Raw genomic sequence first — 19744 nt, forward strand, 5'->3', positions numbered from 1 at the left:
TTTACTCCCCCAGTGTATATCCTATAGATAATATCTTCTCCCGCAGCGAACATAATATAGCTGACGTGCACTCCCTCTGTATAACATACGTACTCTCGTAACTATATTTATGCAAAGTTTGTCTATGTTTGACGAAGAGCTTTGTAGACATTGGTCGAAAATCGCCGGCATGAGAATATTATCGTGGCTTTGTCCCACCAAGTTAACAATGTGTCGGTAGTTAACAAGAGACGTATCATTCGCACCCGCCAGTTTGCTCGTTTATACCAAGGCACATCTGCAGTAATCGTGTCCACACTGATTATATTTATTGAAGTTCGTTAATGTTTGCCTAACAAAGTTAATAACACGTCATTAATGGAAAAAAAAATAGTTAAGTTCTCACGTTATCCTTTAATATGGTACATTTTTGTGTATTTGGTACTTTTTGTACGTCTGATTTGTTGATATCTGTGATGGTTGAATGGCAACAGTGGTTGTGGTGAGGGCAGGAGGCCGTAGTGTGTGGCTGGACACTGAGACAGGAGGGTATGGGCGACGTGCCACCTCTCTCCCACCGTCCTGTGGACACAACTAATCGTGTTTTCTGTGAAGCGTTTGTTGCCTGTGTTTTGTGGACTGGTGATGTGTCTTGGAGTTATGAAAATAAATTCCTGTGAACAATCACAAGAGAACTGACTCTAATTATCCAAGGTCAATAAACTTAATTGTTAATGAACAAATACGCACAGAGGTCTGAAATACCTCGTTCATCCGTCAGTGCTCGTGATACTGTGGTTGTCTGCAGTAAGAACGGGTGGTGAAGAAATGACCCCCAGTGAGGAGCAGGTGTGGTCAGTCGTTCATCGTGGTGCGTTCTCATGCATTCAACAGTGTTCAGGCATGGTCAGGAGGAGTGAGGTGGGGGGGAGTGAGTGCAAAATATGTGGGTGATCCTAACTGAGGGAGTGCCTATAATTGAAACGGTGTGTGCATCATACTTAATAACTATAACTTGGGGTGTGCAAGTTATACTTACGGTGATGACTTGGGAGTGAATATTGGAGGAAAGTGCATATCATATGTTACACCAGCTACCTAGAGCATGTCAGGTCAGCAGGGGAGAGGAAGGCTTGGCGTCAGAGGTGTACTGTATGTTCCTCGATGCTGTCTGTCTGTCTGTCTGTCTGTTCATGTTCTCCCTGCTCCAGTGTGTCAGCTCTGGAGACAGAACAGTACACTTTAGCAGCAGGAATAACAAGTCGTCTCTACAATGAGGTTCTCCATCTCTACCGACCCGAGTTGAAACTGTCGAACCCCGACATGCACTGAGGACGGCGTCCACAAGAACAAAGGTAAACCATTCTATAACGTACATTATATAACGTAGGTTATTATGATTTACTAATCTTTATATTACACATCTTCTGTGTAGTACGTAATTTATCAATCATCGTCCATACCTCACTCCTTCAGCAGTCTACTCAAACAAGTCATGACATTATGTGACGCCGTGCTCATGTGCCTTGAGTACTGCCTTGCTGGAGGAGGTGGCGATGGGGCGCGACAGGTTGTGCTTGTGGTTGTGGCTCCCACATATGCTATCAGGCAGTCTACTGCACCCTGCATCTTGACAGATAAATCTGTAATTTATGTCGGATCTTTGGCATGGGTGAGTTTTTTGTTCATAATGTGTGAGTGCTCATGTCCTTGTTGTAGTGGCTTACCAGGTGGGTTGTGAACAGCTGGTGTTGTCAGGGCTGATGCTGTGGACGTGGTGTTTAGTGTGTCTCGTAGGCTTGGAAAACCTTCACGTGGGTTTCCCTGTGTCTTTGTTAGTATTTATACAGGTCGAATCGATGTTGTCCAGGGAAAGACAAACCTAAGCGTTAAATGTAAGGGAGTTTCCTTGGTTGACAGGATTGGCTCCAGGTGCTGGGTTTCGTAGTAAGATGACGCCCAGCTGGAACCTCATTTTATAGGCTGGATGGGAGAAGGTTTTGATGGCACCAGTCTACTATCTCTGAGGACACTCGCTGGTCGTCGTGTAGGTATGTATGTATGTGTCTTATGTGAGTAATATAACGCATCGTCCAGCGTAGCTGTGAACAAGGACGTTTTAAGAAAGGAATGTGATTGTTGCTCCTAATTTCATAAACGAATCTTAAATGATGCACCTTCATATATATATATATATATATATATATATATATATATATATATATTTATATATATATATATATATTCTTTCATACTATTCGCCATTTCCCGCGTTAGCAAGGTAGCGTTAAGAACAGAGGACTGGGCCTCTGAGGGAATATCCTCACCTGGCCTCGTTCTCTGTTCCTTCTTTTGGAAAATCAAAAAAAAACGAGAGGGGAGGATTTCCAGCCCCCCGCTCCCTCCCCTTTTAGTCGCCTTCTACGACACGCAGGGAATACGTGGGAAGTATTCTTTCTCCCCTATCCCCAGGGATATATATATATATATATATATATATATATATATATATATATATATATATATATATATATACATATATATGTATATTCGAGTACACAGTACTCGAATAGTCGTTTCCCTTTTGGGGATGATCATAGCCTGGCAAGAGTGCTCCCGCCTCTTACGCAGGGGACCTGGGTTCGATCCTGGCTGTTGGAGGATTGCATTATATATATATATATATATATATATATATATATATATATATATATATATATATATATATATATATTTCAATTATTATCATTGTTATTTGTTATACATAATCGCTGTTTGCCGAGTCAGCGAGGTAGAGCCAGGAAACAGACGAAAAATGGCCCATCCACTCATATACATATATATGTACATAACACCCACATACGCACATATACATACATATGCATATCATCATATACAAACATATACATACACACAAGCAGACATTACATACATACACATGAACATAATCATACTTGCTTGCCTTCATCCATTCTCGTCGCTAACCCGCTCCAAAAGAACACAGCATCGCTATTCCCTGCTTCAGCGAGGCAGCGCCAGGAATACAAAGAGGCCACATTCGTTCACACTCAATCTCTAGCTGCCATGTGTGTGTGTATGTGTGTGTGTATGTGTGGGTGTGTGTGTGTGTGTGTGTGTGTGTGTGTGGGTGTGTGTGTGTGTGTGTGTGTGTGTGTGGGTGTGTGTGTGTATGTGTGGGTGTGTGTGTGTGTGTGTGTGTGTGTGCGCGTGTAAACTTCCTGGGATTCGAACCTGTGTCGAAGAGCGTAACCACTTAGCCTTGCTGGGACAAAAGTCCCCCATTTAAGGCCCTCTTGGCCACGTGTTTGCACTGCCCGATTGTCGACTTTTTGATCCCGGTTCGATTCCTGGGACTCGTAAAGGTAAATGGTTTACATCGGTTTCATTTGGGTTGTACACAGGGTTGTGGTTTACATCGGTTTCATTTGGGTTGTACACAAGGTTGTGGTTTACATCGGTTTCATTTGGTTGTACACAGGGTTGTGGTTTACATCGGTTTCATTAGGTTGTACACAGGGTTGTGGTTTACATCGGTTTCATTTGGTATTACACAGGGTTGTGGTTTACATCGGTTTCATTTGGGTTGTACACAGGGTTGTGGTTTACATCGGTTTCATTAGGTTGTACACAGGGTTGTGGTTTACATCGGTTTCATTAGGTTGTACACAGGGTTGTGGTTTACATCGGTTTCATTTGGGTTGTACACAGGGTTGTGGTTTACATCGGTTTCATTTGGGTTGTACACAAGGTTGTGGTTTACATCGGTTTCATTAGGTTGTGCACAGGGTTGTGGTTTACATCGGTTTCATTTGGTTGTACACAGGGTTGTGGTTTACATCGGTTTCATTTGGGTTGTACACAAGGTTGTGGTTTACATCGGTTTTATTAGGTTGTACACAGGGTTGTGGTTTACATCGGTTTCATTTGGTTGTACACAGGATTGTGGTTTACATCGGTTTCATTTGGTTGTACACAGGGTTGTGGTTTACATTGGTTTCATTTGGGTTGTACACAGGGTTGTGGTTTACATCGGTTTCATTTGGTTGTACACAGGGTTGTGGTTTACATTGGTTTCATTTGGGTTGTACACAGGGTTGTGGTTTACATCGGTTTCATTTGGTTGTACACAGGGTTGTGGTTTACATCGGTTTCATTTGGTTGTACACAGGGTTGTGGTTTACATCGGTTTCATTTGGGTTGTACACAGGGTTGTGGTTTACAACGGTTTCATTTGGGTTGTACACAGGATTGTGGTTTACATCGGTTTCATTTGGGTTGTACACAGGGTTGTGGTATAGATATACCACTGTAGTGCCCATGGTGTTGATATAGAGTGTTTTTGAGGAGTGTGGGTGTATGTCAAGATCCACCAAGACGATGCCTGACGCTGCCTTTTGCACTGATGGCCCGCTATCGAGTGTGCCATAATTGGCACAGGTCTCGTGTGTGTTCTAGGTGTACCATTACTGGCACAAGTCTCGTGTGTGTTCTAGGTGTACCATTACTGGCACAGGTCTCGTGTATGTTCTAGGTGTGCCATTACTGGCACAGGTCTCGTGTGTGTTCTAGGTGTACCATTACTGGCGAAGGTCTCGTGTGTGTTCTAGGTGTACCATTACTGGCACAGGTCTCGTGTGTGTTCTAGGTGTACCATTACTGGCACAGGTCTCGCGTGTGTTCTAGGTGTACCATTACCGGCACAGGTCTCGTGTGTGTTCTAGGTGTACCATCATTGGCACAGGTCTCGTGTGTGTTCTAGGTGTACCATTACTGGCACAGGTCTCGTGTGTGTCCTAGGTGTACCATTACTGGCACAGGTCTCGTGTGTGTTCTAGATGTACCATTACTGGCGCAGGTCTCGTGTGTGTCCTAGGTGTACCATTACTGGCACAGGTCTCGTGTGTGTTCTAGGTGTGCCATTACTGGCACAGGTCTCGTGTGTGTTCTAGGTGTGCCATTACTGGCACAGGTCTCGTGTGTGCTCTAGGTGTGCCATTACTGGCACAGGTCTCGTGTGTGTTCTAGGTGTGCCATTACTGGCGAAGGTCTCGTGTGTGTTCTAGGTGTACCATTACAGGCGAAGGTCTCGTGTGTGTTCTAGGTGTACCATTACTGGCACAGGTCTCGTGTGTGTTCTAGGTGTACCATTACAGGCGAAGGTCTCGTGTGTGTTCTAGATGTACCATTACTGGCACAGGTCTCGTGTGTGTTCTAGGTGTACCATTACTGGCACTGGTCTCGTGTGTGTTCTAGGTGTGCCTTTAGTGGCACAGGTCTCGTGTGTGTTCTAGGTGTACCATTACTGGCGAAGGTCTCGTGTGTGTTCTAGGTGTACCATTACTGGCACAGGTCTCGTGTGTGTCCTAGGTGTGCCATTACTGGCACAGGTCTCGTGTGTGTTCTAGGTGTGCCATTACTAGCACGTCTCGTGTGTGTTCTAGATGTGCCATTACTGGCACAGGTCTCGTGTGTGTTCTAGGTGTACCATTACTGGCACTGGTCTCGTGTGTGTTCTAGGTGTACCATTACTGGCACAGGTCTCGTGTGTGTTCTAGGTGTACCATTACTGGCACAGGTCTCGTGTGTGTTCTAGATGTACCATTACTGGCACAGGTCTCGTGTGTGTTCTAGATGTGCCATTACTGGCACAGGTCTCGTGTGTGTTCTAGATGTGCCATTACTGGCAAGGTCTCGTGTGTGTTCTAGGTGTACATTACTGGCACAGGTCTCGTGTGTGTTCTAGTGTACCATTACTGGCACAAGTCTCGTGTGTGTTCTAGATGTACCATTACTGGCGAAGGTCTCGTGTGTGTTCTAGGTGTACCATTACTGGCACTGGTCTCGTGTGTGTTCTAGATGTACCATTACTGGCGAAGGTCTCGTGTGTGTTCTAGATGTACCATTACTGGCACAGGTCTCGTGGTGTGTTCTAGGTGTACATTACTGGCACAGGTCTCGTGTGTGTTCTAGGTGTGCCATTACTGGCACAAGTCTCGTGTGTGTTCTAGATGTGCCATTACTGGCACAAGTCTCGTGTGTGTTCTAGGTGTGCCATTACTGGCAAGGTCTCGTGTGTGTTCTAGGTGTGCCATTACTGGCACAGGTCTCGTGTGTGTTCTAGATGTACCATTACTGGCACAAGTCTCGTGTGTGTTCTAGGTGTGCCATTACTGGCGAAGGTCTCGTGTGTGTTCTAGGTGTACCATTACAGGCGAAGGTCTCGTGTGTGTTCTAGATGTGCCATTACTGGCAAGGTCTCGTGTGTGTTCTAGATGTACCATTACTGGCGAAGGTCTCGTGTGTGTTCTAGATGTACCATTACTGGCACAGGTCTCGTGGTGTGTTCTAGGTGTACCATTACAGGCGAAGGTCTCGTGTGTGTCCTAGGTGTACCATTACTGGCACAGGTCTCGTGTGTGTTCTAGGTGTACCATACTGGCACAGGTCTCGTGGTGTGTTCTAGGTGTGCCATTACTGGCAAGGTCTCGTGTGTGTTCTAGGTGTGCCATTACTGCACAGGTCTCGTGTTGTGTTCTAGGTGTACCATTACAGGCGAAGGTCTCGTGTGTGTTCTAGATGTGCCATTACTGGCAAGGTCTCGTGTGTGTCTAGGTGTACCATTACTGGCACAGGTCTCGTGTGTGTCTAGGTGTACCATTACTGGCACAGTCTCGTGTGTGTTCTAGGTGTGCCATTACTGGCAAGGTCTCGTGTGTGTCCTAGGTGTACCATTACTGGCACAGGTCTCGTGTGTGTTCTAGGTGTACCATTACTGCACAGGTCTCGTGTGTGTCCTAGGTGTACCATTACTGGCACAGTCTCGTGTGTGTTCTAGGTGAACCATTACTGGCACAGGTCCCGTGTGTGTGTCTGGTGAACCATTTCTGGCACAGGTCCCGTGTGTGTGCCAGGTGAACCATTACTGGCGAAGGTCTCGTGTGTGTCTAGGTGTACCATTACAGGCGAAGGTCTCGTGTGTGTCTAGGTGTACCATTACTGCACAGGTCTCGTGTGTGTCTAGGTGTACCATTACTGGCACAGGTCTGTGTGTGTTTATATAAATGTGTACATTGAGATGTATAGGTATGTATATTTGTGTGTGTGGACGTGTATGTACATACATGTGTATGTGGGCGGGTTGGGCCATTTTTTCGTCTGTTTCCTTGCGCTACCTCGCTAACGCGGGAGACAGCGACAAAGCAAAATAAAATAATTTTAAAAATTTTAATAAATATATATATATATATATTTATATTATTTTAAAATTGTTTCCCAGAACTTTGGGTTTTGGTAGCATTTGAAAACCCGAGAGAGATGGGGGTCGTCGAGGGTGACCTGAGCCCAAAATCCCTTTACCTTTTTTTAAATTCATTCGTTTTTCCTCGCCTAGGGAGGTCCGGTAAAACATATTCGGGTTCTCCCCTCTCTCCCCCTCTCTCTCTCTCTCCCCTTCCCCCCTCTCTCTCTCTCTCTCTCTTTTGGACTTACGTACTCAGTGCTGACGAGGTAACCCCAAAACCGGAAGTGCCGACACTTTCCGTTCCTTTACTTTTTACCTCACTCGCTCACCATTGTGTGTTTTTTTGGATTATTTTGCTCCGCGAATGGATGAAGGCAAGAAAGTATTAATATATGTATATATATAAAAAATTAAATATATATAAAATTTTTATAAATATTATATATATAATATTTATTACTATAAATTATTTTTACTTTGTCGCTGTCTCCCGCGTTAGTGGGGTAGCGCAAGGAAACAGACAAAAAGAAGGGCCCTCAACCCAGCCACATAAACATGAAAATATACAAACACGTCCGCACACGCACATTTTTAAAAAAATTTAAACCTATACTTTTCAACGTATACATCCCAAAATACATACACAGACATATACATATATACACATGTAAAAATTTTCATACTTCCCTCCCTTCATTTTACTCTCGCGCCCCCCCGCCACACATGAAATCCCCCCCCCCCCCCCCCCCCTTGGCCCCCCCGTGCGGGGGGCCGAGATAGCGCTAGGAAAAGACAACATCGTTCCCAATTTCCCACTCTATTCCTTGCACCCCTTTTTCACCCTCCAAAAAGTTCAAGCCCAATCGCTCAAAACCTTTTTCACTCCATCCTTCCACCTCCATTTTTTGGCCCTTCCCACTTCTGGGTTCCCTCCACCTCTGACACAAATCCCCTTTTTTTGTCAATCTTTCCTCACTCGTTCTCTTCCATGGGGCCCAAGCCTTTTCAATACACCCTATTCTGCTCTCTCAACCACACTCTTTTCATTCCACACATCTCTTTTCCCCCTTTTCATTTTTTAAACCCGATAAACCCCCTTTCACACCACAATTGTTTTCCCAAACATCTCTTTTTCCAACACACCCAAACCCCCCCTCCGCAAAAACCCAATTTAAAAGCCCACGCCTCGCAACAATAAAAACATTGTTGGAACAACTTTTTCCGTAAAGCATACCCTTTTTTGGGCCCTCCGAGATAACTTTCCGCCTTCCAAAACATTTTTAAAGGGCCCTCCCAAACCCGCCTTCCCCCCCAAACCCGTGACTCATTTCCTTTTCCCGGTTCCAATCGCTATTTAAATCCACTCCCAGATATCTAAAGCACTTCACTTCCTCCAGTTTTTCTTTATTCAAACTTACCTCCCTTTTTGACCCCTTGCTCAACCCTGGGGGAAACCTAATAACCTTGCTCTTTTTTCACTTTTTCCCTCACCCCTTTTTTCTTTTCCAACACACTCTCCCAAACTCCGTCATCAGCTTCTCAGTTTCTCACCCGAATCACCCGCCAGCGCTGAAATCATCAGTGAACAACAACTGACCCCTTTTCCCCGGGCCCTCTCATTCCCAACAGACTGCTTTTTTACTTACCCCTCTCCCCCAAAACTTTTTGCTTTTTTTTTCCCCTAAAAAACCCCATCCATAAACAAATTAAACAACCCCGGAGAAATCACGCACCTCTGCCTAAACCAAACATTAAAAGGGGAAACCCAAAATCACTTTCCTCTCTTTTTTATACGTACACATGCCTTACACCCCCTCGTAAAAATTTTTCCCACTGCTTCTAGCAACTTGACTTCCACCTATATACCTTTTTTCCCCCAACCCCCCAAAAAACCCCCCCCCCTTTTAAACCCCTTTTTTTTTTTTTTAAAAATTTTTTTAAAAAAAGGCCCCCCCCCAAACCCCCCCCGCCCCCCCCTTTCCCCCTTTTTCCTTTCCCCCTTAAACCCCCCCCAAAAAAACCCCCAAAAAATTTCCCCCCCCCAAAAAAACCCCTTTTTTCCCCCCCCCTTTAAATTTTTTTCCTTTTCCCCAAAAAACCCCCAAAAACAACACTTAAAACCCCCCCCCCCAAAAAAAATTTACCCCTTTTTAAAAAAAATTTTTTTTTTAAAAAAAAATTTTTTAAAAATTTAAAAAAAAATTATAAAATTATATTAAAAATTTTTTTTAAAAAATTTTTTTTTTTTTAAAAAATTTTTTTTTTTTTGGGGGGGGTTTTTGGGGTTTTTGGGGGGGGGGGAAAAAACCTTTTGGGGGTTTTTTGAAACCCCGGGGAAAAATAAAAAAAATTTGGGGGGAAAAAAAAAAAAAAAAAAAGGGGGTTTTTGGGGAAAAAAAGGGGGAAAAAAACGGGGGAAAAGGGGGGGGGGGAAAAAAAAAAAAAAAATTTTTAAAAAAAACCCCTTTCCCCCCCCCCCAAAAAAAAAAAAGGGAAAAAAAACCCCCCCCCCCGGGGGAAAAAAACCCCCCCCCCAAAAAAAACCCCCCCCAAAAAAAAAAAAAAAAACCCCCCCCCCCCCCCCCCCCCCCCCCCAAAACCCCCCCCCCCCCCCAAAAAAAAAAAAAAAAATTTTTTTTAAAAAAAAGGGGGGGGGGGGCCCCCCCCCCCCCCCCCCCCAAAAAAAAAAAAAAAAAAACCCCAAAAATTTGCCCCCCCCCCCAAAAAACCCCGGGGGGGGGCCCCCCCCCCCCCCCCCCCCCCCCCCCCCCCCCCCCCCCCCCCCCCCCCCAAAAAAAAACCCCCCCCCAAAAAAAACCCCCCCCCCAAAAAAAAAAAAAACCCCCCCCCCCAAAAAAAAAAAAAACCCCCCCCCCCCCCCCCCCCCCCCCTTTTAAAAAAAAAAACCCCCCCCCCCCCCCCAAAAAAAAAAAAAAAACCCCCCTTTTTTTTTTTCCCCCCCCCCCCCCCTTAAAAAAACCCCCCAAAAAAAAAAACCCCCCCCCAAAAAAAAAAAATTTTTCCCCCCCAAAACCCCCCCCCCCAAAAAAAAATTTTTTTTTTTCCCCCCCCCCCCCCCCCCCTTTTTTGGCAGGGAAAAAAATCCCAAATGAGTGGGAGAGGTATAAAAGAAAGAGGCAGGGGGCCCAAGAAAAGGTGCAAGAGGTAAAAAGAGGGAAAAATGAATTTGGGGGGGAGAAGTTTCCTTTAAAATTTTCCCAGGGAGAACAAAAAGATTTTTTTGGAAAAAGGGGGTAAAAAAAAGTGCGTAAGAAAAGGGGAGCAAATGGAACTTAAATTTAAAGGGGGGCTAAGGGGGTGTTTGTTTAACAAGTAGAGATGAGGGAAAATTTGAGTGAGTATTTTAAGGGTTTTTTTTTGTTGAATTTTGGTTTGATGATAAAAGTGGCAGATATAGGGTTTTTTTGGTCGGGTGGTGTGCAAAGGAGAGGGTTGGGGAAAATTTTTTTTTGGTAAAAATAGAGAAGGGGTAGTAAAAGCTTTACGGAGGATGAAACCCGGAAAGGGCCCGCGGGTTTGGGGATGGTATTGCAGTGGAATTTATTAAAAAAGGGGGTGACGCATTGTTGATTTGGTTGGTCGGGGGTTTTTTTAATGTATTATGTTTCATGGGAGGTGCCTAGGATTGGCGGAAGGGTTTACATAGTGTCATTTTACAAAGGAAAAGGGGGGATAAGAGTGAGTGCTAAAATTTACAGAGGTAAAAAAGTTTGTTGAGTTTTCCCGGTAAGTTATATGGGAAGTTTTTGATTGAGAGGGTGAAGGCATGTACAGAGCATCAAAATTGGGGGGAAAAAACATTTGGGGTTTTTTCAGAAGGTAGAGGATGTTTTGGTTTCAAGTGTTTCCCTTTGAAGAAGTATGTGAGAAATACTTAGAAAAGCAAATGGATTTGTATGTAGCATTTATGGATCTGGAGAAGGCATATGATAGAGTTGATAGAGATGCTCTGTGGAAGGTATTAAGAATATATGGTGTAGGAGGCAAGTTGTTAGAAGCAGTGAAAAGTTTTTATCGAGGATGTAAGGCATGTGTACGTGTAGGAAGAGAGGAAAGTGATTGGTTCTCAGTGAATGTAGGTTTGCGGCAGGGGTGTGTGATGTCTTCATGGTTGTTTAATTTGTTTATGGATGGGGTTGTTAGGGAGGTGAATGCAAGAGTTTTGGAAAGAAGGGCAAGTATGCAGTCTGTTGTGGATGAGAGAGCTTGGGAAGTGAGTCAGTTGTTGTTCGCTGATGATACATCGCTGGTGGTTGATTCATGTAAGAAACTGCAGAAGCTGGTGACTGAGTTTGGTAAAGTGTGTGAAAAAAGAAAGTTAAGAGTGAATGTGAATAAGAGCAAGGTTATGAGGTACAGTAGAGTTGAGGGTCAAGTCAACTTGGAGGTAAGTTTGAATGGAGAAAAACTGGAGGAAGTGAAGTGTTTTAGATATCTGGGAGTGGATCTGGCAGCGGATGGAACCATGGAAGCGGAAGTGAATCATAAGGTGGGGGAGGGGGCGAAATTTCTGGGAGCCTTGAAGAATGTTTGGAGGTCGAGAACATTATCTCGGAAAGCAAAAGTGGGGTGTTTGAAGGAATAATGGTTCCAACAATGTTGTATGGTTGCGAGGCGTGGGCTATGGATAGAGTTGTGCGCAGGAGGGTGGATGTGCTGGAAATAAGATGTTTGAGGACAATATGTGGTGTGAGGTGGTTTGATCGAGTAAGTAATGTAAGGGTAAGAGAGATGTGTGGAGATAAAAAGAGTGTGGTTGAGAGAGCAGAAGAGGGTGTTTTGAAATGGTTTGGTCACATGGAGAGAATGAGTGAGGAAAGATTGACCAAGAGGATATATGTGTCAGAGGTGGAGGGAACGAGGAGAAGTGGGAGACCAAATTGGAGGTGGAAAGATGGAGTGAAAAAGATTTTGAGTGATCGGGGCCTAAACATGCAGGAGGGTGAAAGGCGTGCAAGGAATAGAGTGAATTGGATCGATGTGGTATACCGGGGTCGACGTGCTGTCAATGGATTGAACCAGGGCATGTGAAGCGTCTGGGGTAAACGATGGAAAGTTGTGTGGGGCCTGGATGTGGAAAGGGAGCTGTGGTTTCGGTGCATTATTACATGACAGCTAGAGACTGAGTGTGAACGAATGCTACCTTTGTTATCTTTTCCTAGCGCTACCTCGCACACATGAGGGGGGAGGGGGTTGTTATTCCATGTGTGGCGAATGGAACAAATAAAGGCAGACAGTATGAATTATATACATTTGAATATATATATATGTCTGTGTGTGTATATATATGTGTACATTGAGATGTATAGGTATGTATATTTGCGTGTGTGGACGTGTATGTATATACATGTGTATGTGGGCGGGTTGGGCCATTCTTTCGTCTGTGTCCTTGCGCTACCTCGCTGACGCGGGAGACAGCGACAAAGCAAAATAAATAAATAAATAAATATATATATATATATATATATATATATATATATATATATATATATATATATATATATATATATATATATATGGGATAGGGGAGAAAGAATACTTCCCACGCATTCCTCACGTCACGTAGAAGGCGACTAAAGGGGACGGGAGCGGGGGGGACTAGAAACCCTCCCCTCCTTGTATTTTGACTTTCTAAAAGCGGAAACAGAAGGAGTCACGCGGGGAGTGCTCATCCTCCTCGAAGGCTCAGATTGGGGTGTCTAAATGTGTGTGGATGTAACCAAGATGAGAAAAAAGGAGAGATAGGTTGTATGTTTGAGGAAAGGAACCTGGATGTTTTGGCTCTGAGTGAAACGAAGCTCAAGGGTAAAGGGGAAGAATGGTTTGGGAATGTCTTGGGAGTAAAGTCAGGAGTTAGTGAGAGGACAAGAACAAGGGAAGGAGTAGCACTACTCCTGAAACAGGAGTGGTGGGAGTATGTGATAGAGTGTAAGAAAGTAAACTCTAGATTGATATGGGTAAAACTGAAAGTTGATGGAGAGAGATGGGTGATTATTGGTGCATATGCACCTGGGCATGAGAAGAAAGATCATGAGAGGCTACTTGTGTCACTCTACTGTTCTCTATGCTGCTTGTGTCATTTTACTGCTCTATATGCTGCCTGTGTCATTCTACATTTCTATATGCTGCTTGTGTCACTCTAGTGTTCTATATGCTGCTTGTGTCATTCTACTGTTCTCTATGCTGCTTGTGTCACTCTACTGTTCTATATGCTGCCTGTGTCACTCTACTGTTCTTTATGCTGCTCGTGTCACTCTACTGTTCTCTATGCTGCTTTATTCCACTCTCTATTGTTAAGAACTGGCTTTATTGATGCCGTTTGGACGTAGGATTTCACCTGGAAATTTGTTCTCCTCCCTTTTATGATGACGTAAAATCTCCCCTCGCGCTTCTCTCTCTCTCTCTCTCTCTCTCTCTCTCTCTCTCTCTCTCTCTCTCTCTCTCTCTCTCTCTCTCAATCGCATTCACTCTGTCGTATATTTTACGCGCCGCTTGCCCATGCATATGGCAGACTTCTTGTTGCCAGATACCCATAGGTCGTTGCTCTCTGTATTCAGTATAGTGGAAATGAAACTGTGCCGAACGAGGAGAGTGTTTCATCTGGAACTCGTCCATCAACTCGATGACTGAACAGCCTTTAATGCCTTTCACAGTAACGATATCCGACGAAGACAAGGATGTAAAGATGTTTGGCAGTAGACACCATAGTAAGGAGAATGGTAAACACACAAGGGGACAAAGATAATATGCACGACAAACTGAACATTATATACAAAAGGGCAGAGGAAAATCTACTTGAATTCAAGGAAGATGAATTTGAAGAACTAAGTCATATATCGCGACGGTTCCATCCTAAAGAGGTCCAACAGGGACGGAAATTTGGAGATGCGACACAGAATGAGAAGTGATCGCAAACGAAAAGCTGTTCTAGGGTGAACATATTGAGAAGTTCGTACTATCTGATCATGGAATGACTGGAGTGATAAAGAGAACACTCATGAAGAGAGATGAAATACTGATGATAGTTCATTGTATACATGAACCTTGGATACTGCTACATTATTATTTTTATGTTAACTGAGATGGCACGGGCAACTGAGGTCCTAATCTGAGTCATATGAAGAATGGAGTGAGAAATGTGCAGGAGGGTGAAAGGCGTGCACGGAATAGAGTGAATTGGAGCGATGTTCTATACTGGGGTTGATAGTCCTCAACGGACTGAACCAGAGCATGTGAAGCGTCTGGGATGAATCATGTAAGGGTCTGTAAGGCCTGGATGTGGATAGGAGCTGTGGTTTCGGTGCATTACACATGACAGCTAGAGAATAGATGGGAGAGGATGTGACCTTTCTTCATATGTTTCTTGGCGCTACCTCGCTGTCCCAGGGGGTGCTGTTTCCTAAGAGGCAGGGTGGCGCCGGGAATGGATAAAGGTGAGCAAGTATGAATACAGTAGATATGCATATGTATGTTTATGTATATGTATGTATGTATGATGTATTCACGAAGCAGACACGTGACGATTACAGATGAATTTGTGGACCACGAAGGAAAAACTAGGAAAAACAGGAAAATATACTTAAGCGCTTTCGTGTATTTCAAAATATCTTCAGAAGCAAATAATGACAAATCACAGATGGAAAAAAAGATATGCAGAGACATGCTTATGAGAATGGATGGGTCTTTTTCGTCTGTTTCTTGGCGCTACCATGCTGACCCGGGAAACGGCGATCAAGTATAATAAATTATTGATTGAATTAACTTTGGACCGACCACCACAATTAGGATTCGAACCGATACACTCGACCCTGAGCAGTCCGTGAATACGTCACAGTGAGGAACTCCTACCGCTACACCACGAGGGACCATCAGGAGAAGGACGGATGAACACGCTGGGTAGAAATGTAGAAGAACCTGATAGGAATGTGAAGTCGAGGGAATGGAGACATTACCACGAGAGGTTCATTCGAACTCGTGAGATATAGGAAAAAATAAGAGGGGAAAAGGATATATGACTCTCTATACATGACATCATATTCAGTTTTAAATAAGAATTGTACTCGCTTCTTAGAGGATTCCAACGGAGAAGAAAGAGAGTAATTAAGTGTGATATTTCTTTTTAGATACTGAAAAGATTTCAAACTATAACTATACGAGAACCAGCGAAGATAAGATGCAAAATGATGTTCAGTGTACTGTGAAGTGAAGTAAGAATTCTGTATGGGGTAAGCAAATATAAGTTTAAATGAAGCCTTGATAAATGGCCGACAACAGCTCCAGATGCACACCAGTAATGACAGCTATACAAAGTGTGAGGTAACAGAGAAAAACAGTTCTGTTGTTTAGGAAAGATATACGATGAACGTTGGCTACGAGCTGGTCCAATCCAACAGCAAAATCCAGTTGTAAATACTCGAAAGTAGATGAATACTCTCTCTCTCTCTCTCTCTCTCTCTCTCTCTCTCTCTCTCTCTCTCCTAGGTAGGATCCACCCTAGGCAGCTGGTGGTGTGCTGCAAGTGAACTAGATTTGTGTTGGCTACACTAAACTGGATTAAGGGTCCCGCGTCTGCCTCGTAGAGCGGGGATACAGACGTCTGGCTCGTGGAACCACTGGGGTAAAAGCCACCTTAATGTATGCAGATGTTTGTTCATATGTGGATGGCTCTCCCACTCATAGCCTCGGGGAGCTCTCTCTCTCTCTCTCTCTCTCTCTCTCTCTCTCTCTCTCTCTCTCTCTCTCTCTCTCTCTCTCTCTATGCGTTACTCGTGTCGTTTCTTTTTTCCTTTTTTTTTCCTTCCAAAATAACACTCTTTTTGGCAAAAAATTCTCTTACATGTAAGTTTGCTTTCTTCGATAGACTTATGATGTTACTGTTGTTGGAGTTGTAACGTTATATAGATGTTATATATTGATTGTTGTTTCCTGGGTTAGCAAGGTAGCGCCAGGGAACAGACAAAGAAGGGCCACATTCGCTCACATCCATTCTCTAGCTGTCATGTTTACGTAATGCACCGAAACCACAGCTCTCTATCCCCATCCAGACCCCACAGCCCTTTCCATGGTTTACTCCGGTCGCTTCACATGCCCTAGTTCAATCCCAATATATATATATATATATATATATATATATATATATATATATATATATATATATATATATATACTGGGGTGGGGGAAGGTAATTATCATTATCCATAATGATATGTGGGTTTTCATTGGATTTATCTTGGATTTATGGCACGAAGATTTTTACAATATAATCAATTACTCCTGGCTTTTTCGGTTTTTAACGGACTATCAATATATTGATATTTTCTTCCTCTAGCTTTTCTGTCTCTGTGTATTAATGAACAGCTCGCTCCCTGTTCGTTCCATCGTGGATGTTCGTAGATGAGGTGACTTCCTCATCGTGTCAACACCAGCGTCCCTCAAGGTTCTATCCTATCGCCTACATTCTCTCGTCTTTCTGTTGATAATCTTTCCTCCACCTCCAACCTACTTTACTTCCCCGCTCATGATTCCATCCAGCATACTTCATCTCACTCCCTTCTCGTCTCATTACTCCAACACTCGTTATTTTTCACACACTAAACATGTATCCCCTGTGATTCGGAACTGTGTAGCATCTCGGAATGAAAAAACACTGACCTGTTTCAATTCAGTGGTACGAAAGTGCAATTTCTACTTATAATCCCTTTATGAATCTCACTTGTTTTCCACTGCTTAATTTCATGTTCACAGCACCACCGCATAACCCTGCAATATCATAAACGTGTTAGACATAACCGTATCCTCCACTTTATTCTGGACATCCCACATTATGAACATAAGCAGAATCTGCTCTTCTTAATCTCGTGGTGTTACATAGGTTACGTAGTTATTCTTCGTGTGGACGTTCGTTCCATCGCCCCAGAGGCCTCACCCTCTCCAGTATGGATGGAGTACTGCCTGCATATCTAGGATGGCCCGTCCTCCACTTGTCTCTCATTCAGAGCGGAACAGAAAAGACTTCCGGCATATTAGCTCTCCCATTATCATCTATCTTCAACCATCCTTTTCCATTTGCCGTGATTTTGCTGTTCTTCCTCTGTTTTGCGGAGGCCACAGTTCATGAGCTGTCTACATACGCCTCAGATACTAAGGTACAACATGCGATTAGAGCTGTTGCTTCCCATAGTTTCTCTGTGGAGGTCAACAACGCGAGGATTGACCGTTGCGACTCCTTATCTTCGAAGAGGGAAGCTGAGTCTCTCTCTCTCTCTCTCTCTCTCTCTCTCTCTCTCTCTCTCTCTCTCTCTCTCCCTCTCCTATATCCCCCGTTTTCTACCCTTCATATTCCCGTTCTCTCTTCTTCCTCCTCCCCGCCAGGCATCGGTAACATCAACCCCGGGGGTGAACGCCTCACGGGAAACCCATTTAGCTACCCTGCCAGCGAGGCCCTGGGTTGCGCCAGACATCGTCACCAGTACAAGTGATAAAGATATGTAATGTAATAAAGCCGTGTGATGATGCGGTTTTATTATATGTCTTTATTGGAATAAGGACCTGTAGGGTTGATCTTATGCTTGTGCATATGGACATCATCGAGGCAGGGAGAGGCATCCTGCCGTGGGATAAGGTAACAGGAGAGCGATGATATGTTACTGCGGTCTGGGAAGTGTAATGGAGGCGACCAGATTGTGGGCCTTATAGAGATTGTGCTTATTGGAACACCTGTCATTATGATACTCTCATCATGCTCCAACAGAGGCGAAATGCGCCATAAAACTAAATTGGAAATCCAAATCCTGTGTAAGTGCAACGATATTGTACACCAGCCATTGTGTCAGTACAGCAAATAGTACAGCAAGAGATTTCATTCGTACAGCGGCTAGAAAAGCAAGCATTGTGTTAGTACAGCAACTAGTACAGTAATTACTGTTAATACAGCAACTAGTACAGTAATTATTGTGATAGTACAGCAACTAGTACAGTAATTATTGCGTTAGTACAGCAACTAGTACAGTAATCATTGTGTTAGTACAGCAACTGGTACAGTAATTATTGTGTTAGTGCAGCAGCTAGTACAGTAATTGTTGTGTTAGTATAGCAACTAGTACAGTAATTATTGTGTTAGTACAGCAACTGGTACAGTAATTACTGTGTTAGTACAGCAACTGATACAGTAATTATTGCGTTAGTACAGCAACCAGTACAGTAATTATTGTGTGAGTACAGCAACTAGTTCAGTAATTATTGTGTTAGTACAGCAACTAGTACAGTAATTATTGCGTTAGTACAGCAACTAGTACAGTAATTACTGTTAGTACAGCAACTAGTACAGTAATTATTGTGTTAGTACAGCAACTAGTACAGTAATTATTGTGTTAGTACAGCAACTAGTACAGTAATTATTGTGTTAGTACAGCAACTAGTACAGTAATTATTGCGTTAGTACAGCAACTAGTATAGTAATTATTGTCTTAGTACAGCATCTGGTACAGTAATTATTGTGTTAGTACAGCAACTAGTACAGTAATAATTGTGTTAGTACAGTGGTAGTACAGCAACTAATACAGTAATCATTGCGTTAGCACAGCAACTAGTACAGTAATTATTGTGTTAGTACAGCAACTGGTACAGTAATTATTGTGTTAGTACAGCAACTGGTACAGTAATTATTGTGTTAGTACAGCAACTGGTACAGTAATTATTGCGTTAGTACAGCAACTAGTACAGTAATTATTGCGTTAGTACAGCAACTGGTACAGTAATTATTGCGTTAGTACAGCAACTGGTACAGTGATTATTGTGTTAGTACAGCAACTGGTACAGTGATTATTGTGTTAGTACAGCAACTGATACAGTGATTATTGTGTTAGTACAGCACTCGTTATGTTGGTAGAACAACCAGTACTTCATAAACTGACATTAGTGAAACGTTTTCAAAGACTGAATCAAACAATTGAAATTGAAATTTTTCTTATCGATATCTGTGGTACAGAAGTGTACGTGGCCCTATAGCCAGACCTGTGGTACAGAAGTGTACGTGGCCCTATAACCAGACCTGTGGTACAGAAGTGTACGTGGCCCTATAGCCAGACCTGTGGTACAGAAGTGTACGTGGCCCTATAGCCAGACCTGTGGTACAGAAGTGTACGTGACCCTATAGCCAGACCTGTGGTACAGAAGTGTACGTGGCCCTATAGCCAGACCTGTGGTACAGAAGTGTACGTGACCCTATAGCCAGACCTGTGGTACAGAAGTGTACGTGACCCTATAGCCAGACCTGTGGTACAGAAGTGTACATGTAACCCTATAGCCAGACCTGTGGTACAGAAGTGTACGTGACCCTATAGCCAGACCTGTGGTACAGAAGTGTACATGTAACCCTATAGCCAGACCTGTGGTACAGAAGTGTACATGTAACCCTATAGCCAGACCTGTGTACAGAAGTGTACGTGGCCTATAGCCAGACCTGTGGTACAGAAGTGTACGTGG

At 43.6% G+C, this 19744-nt stretch overlaps 1 protein-coding gene across 1 annotated transcript in view; it reads left to right on the plus strand.

Moving 5' to 3' along the window:
• Positions 1-529: 529 nt before the first annotated feature.
• Positions 530-19744, plus strand: part of LOC139759421 (protein amalgam-like) — a 440638-nt gene continuing 421423 nt past the window's right edge. Inside the window, exon 1 of the mRNA XM_071681518.1 lies at positions 530-1334. The gene's annotated coding sequence lies outside the window, so the exon portion shown is untranslated. The remainder of the gene's footprint in view (positions 1335-19744) is intronic.

Source organism: Panulirus ornatus, chromosome 33 (genome assembly GCF_036320965.1).
Source record: "Panulirus ornatus isolate Po-2019 chromosome 33, ASM3632096v1, whole genome shotgun sequence".
Lineage (NCBI taxonomy): Eukaryota > Metazoa > Arthropoda > Malacostraca > Decapoda > Palinuridae > Panulirus > Panulirus ornatus.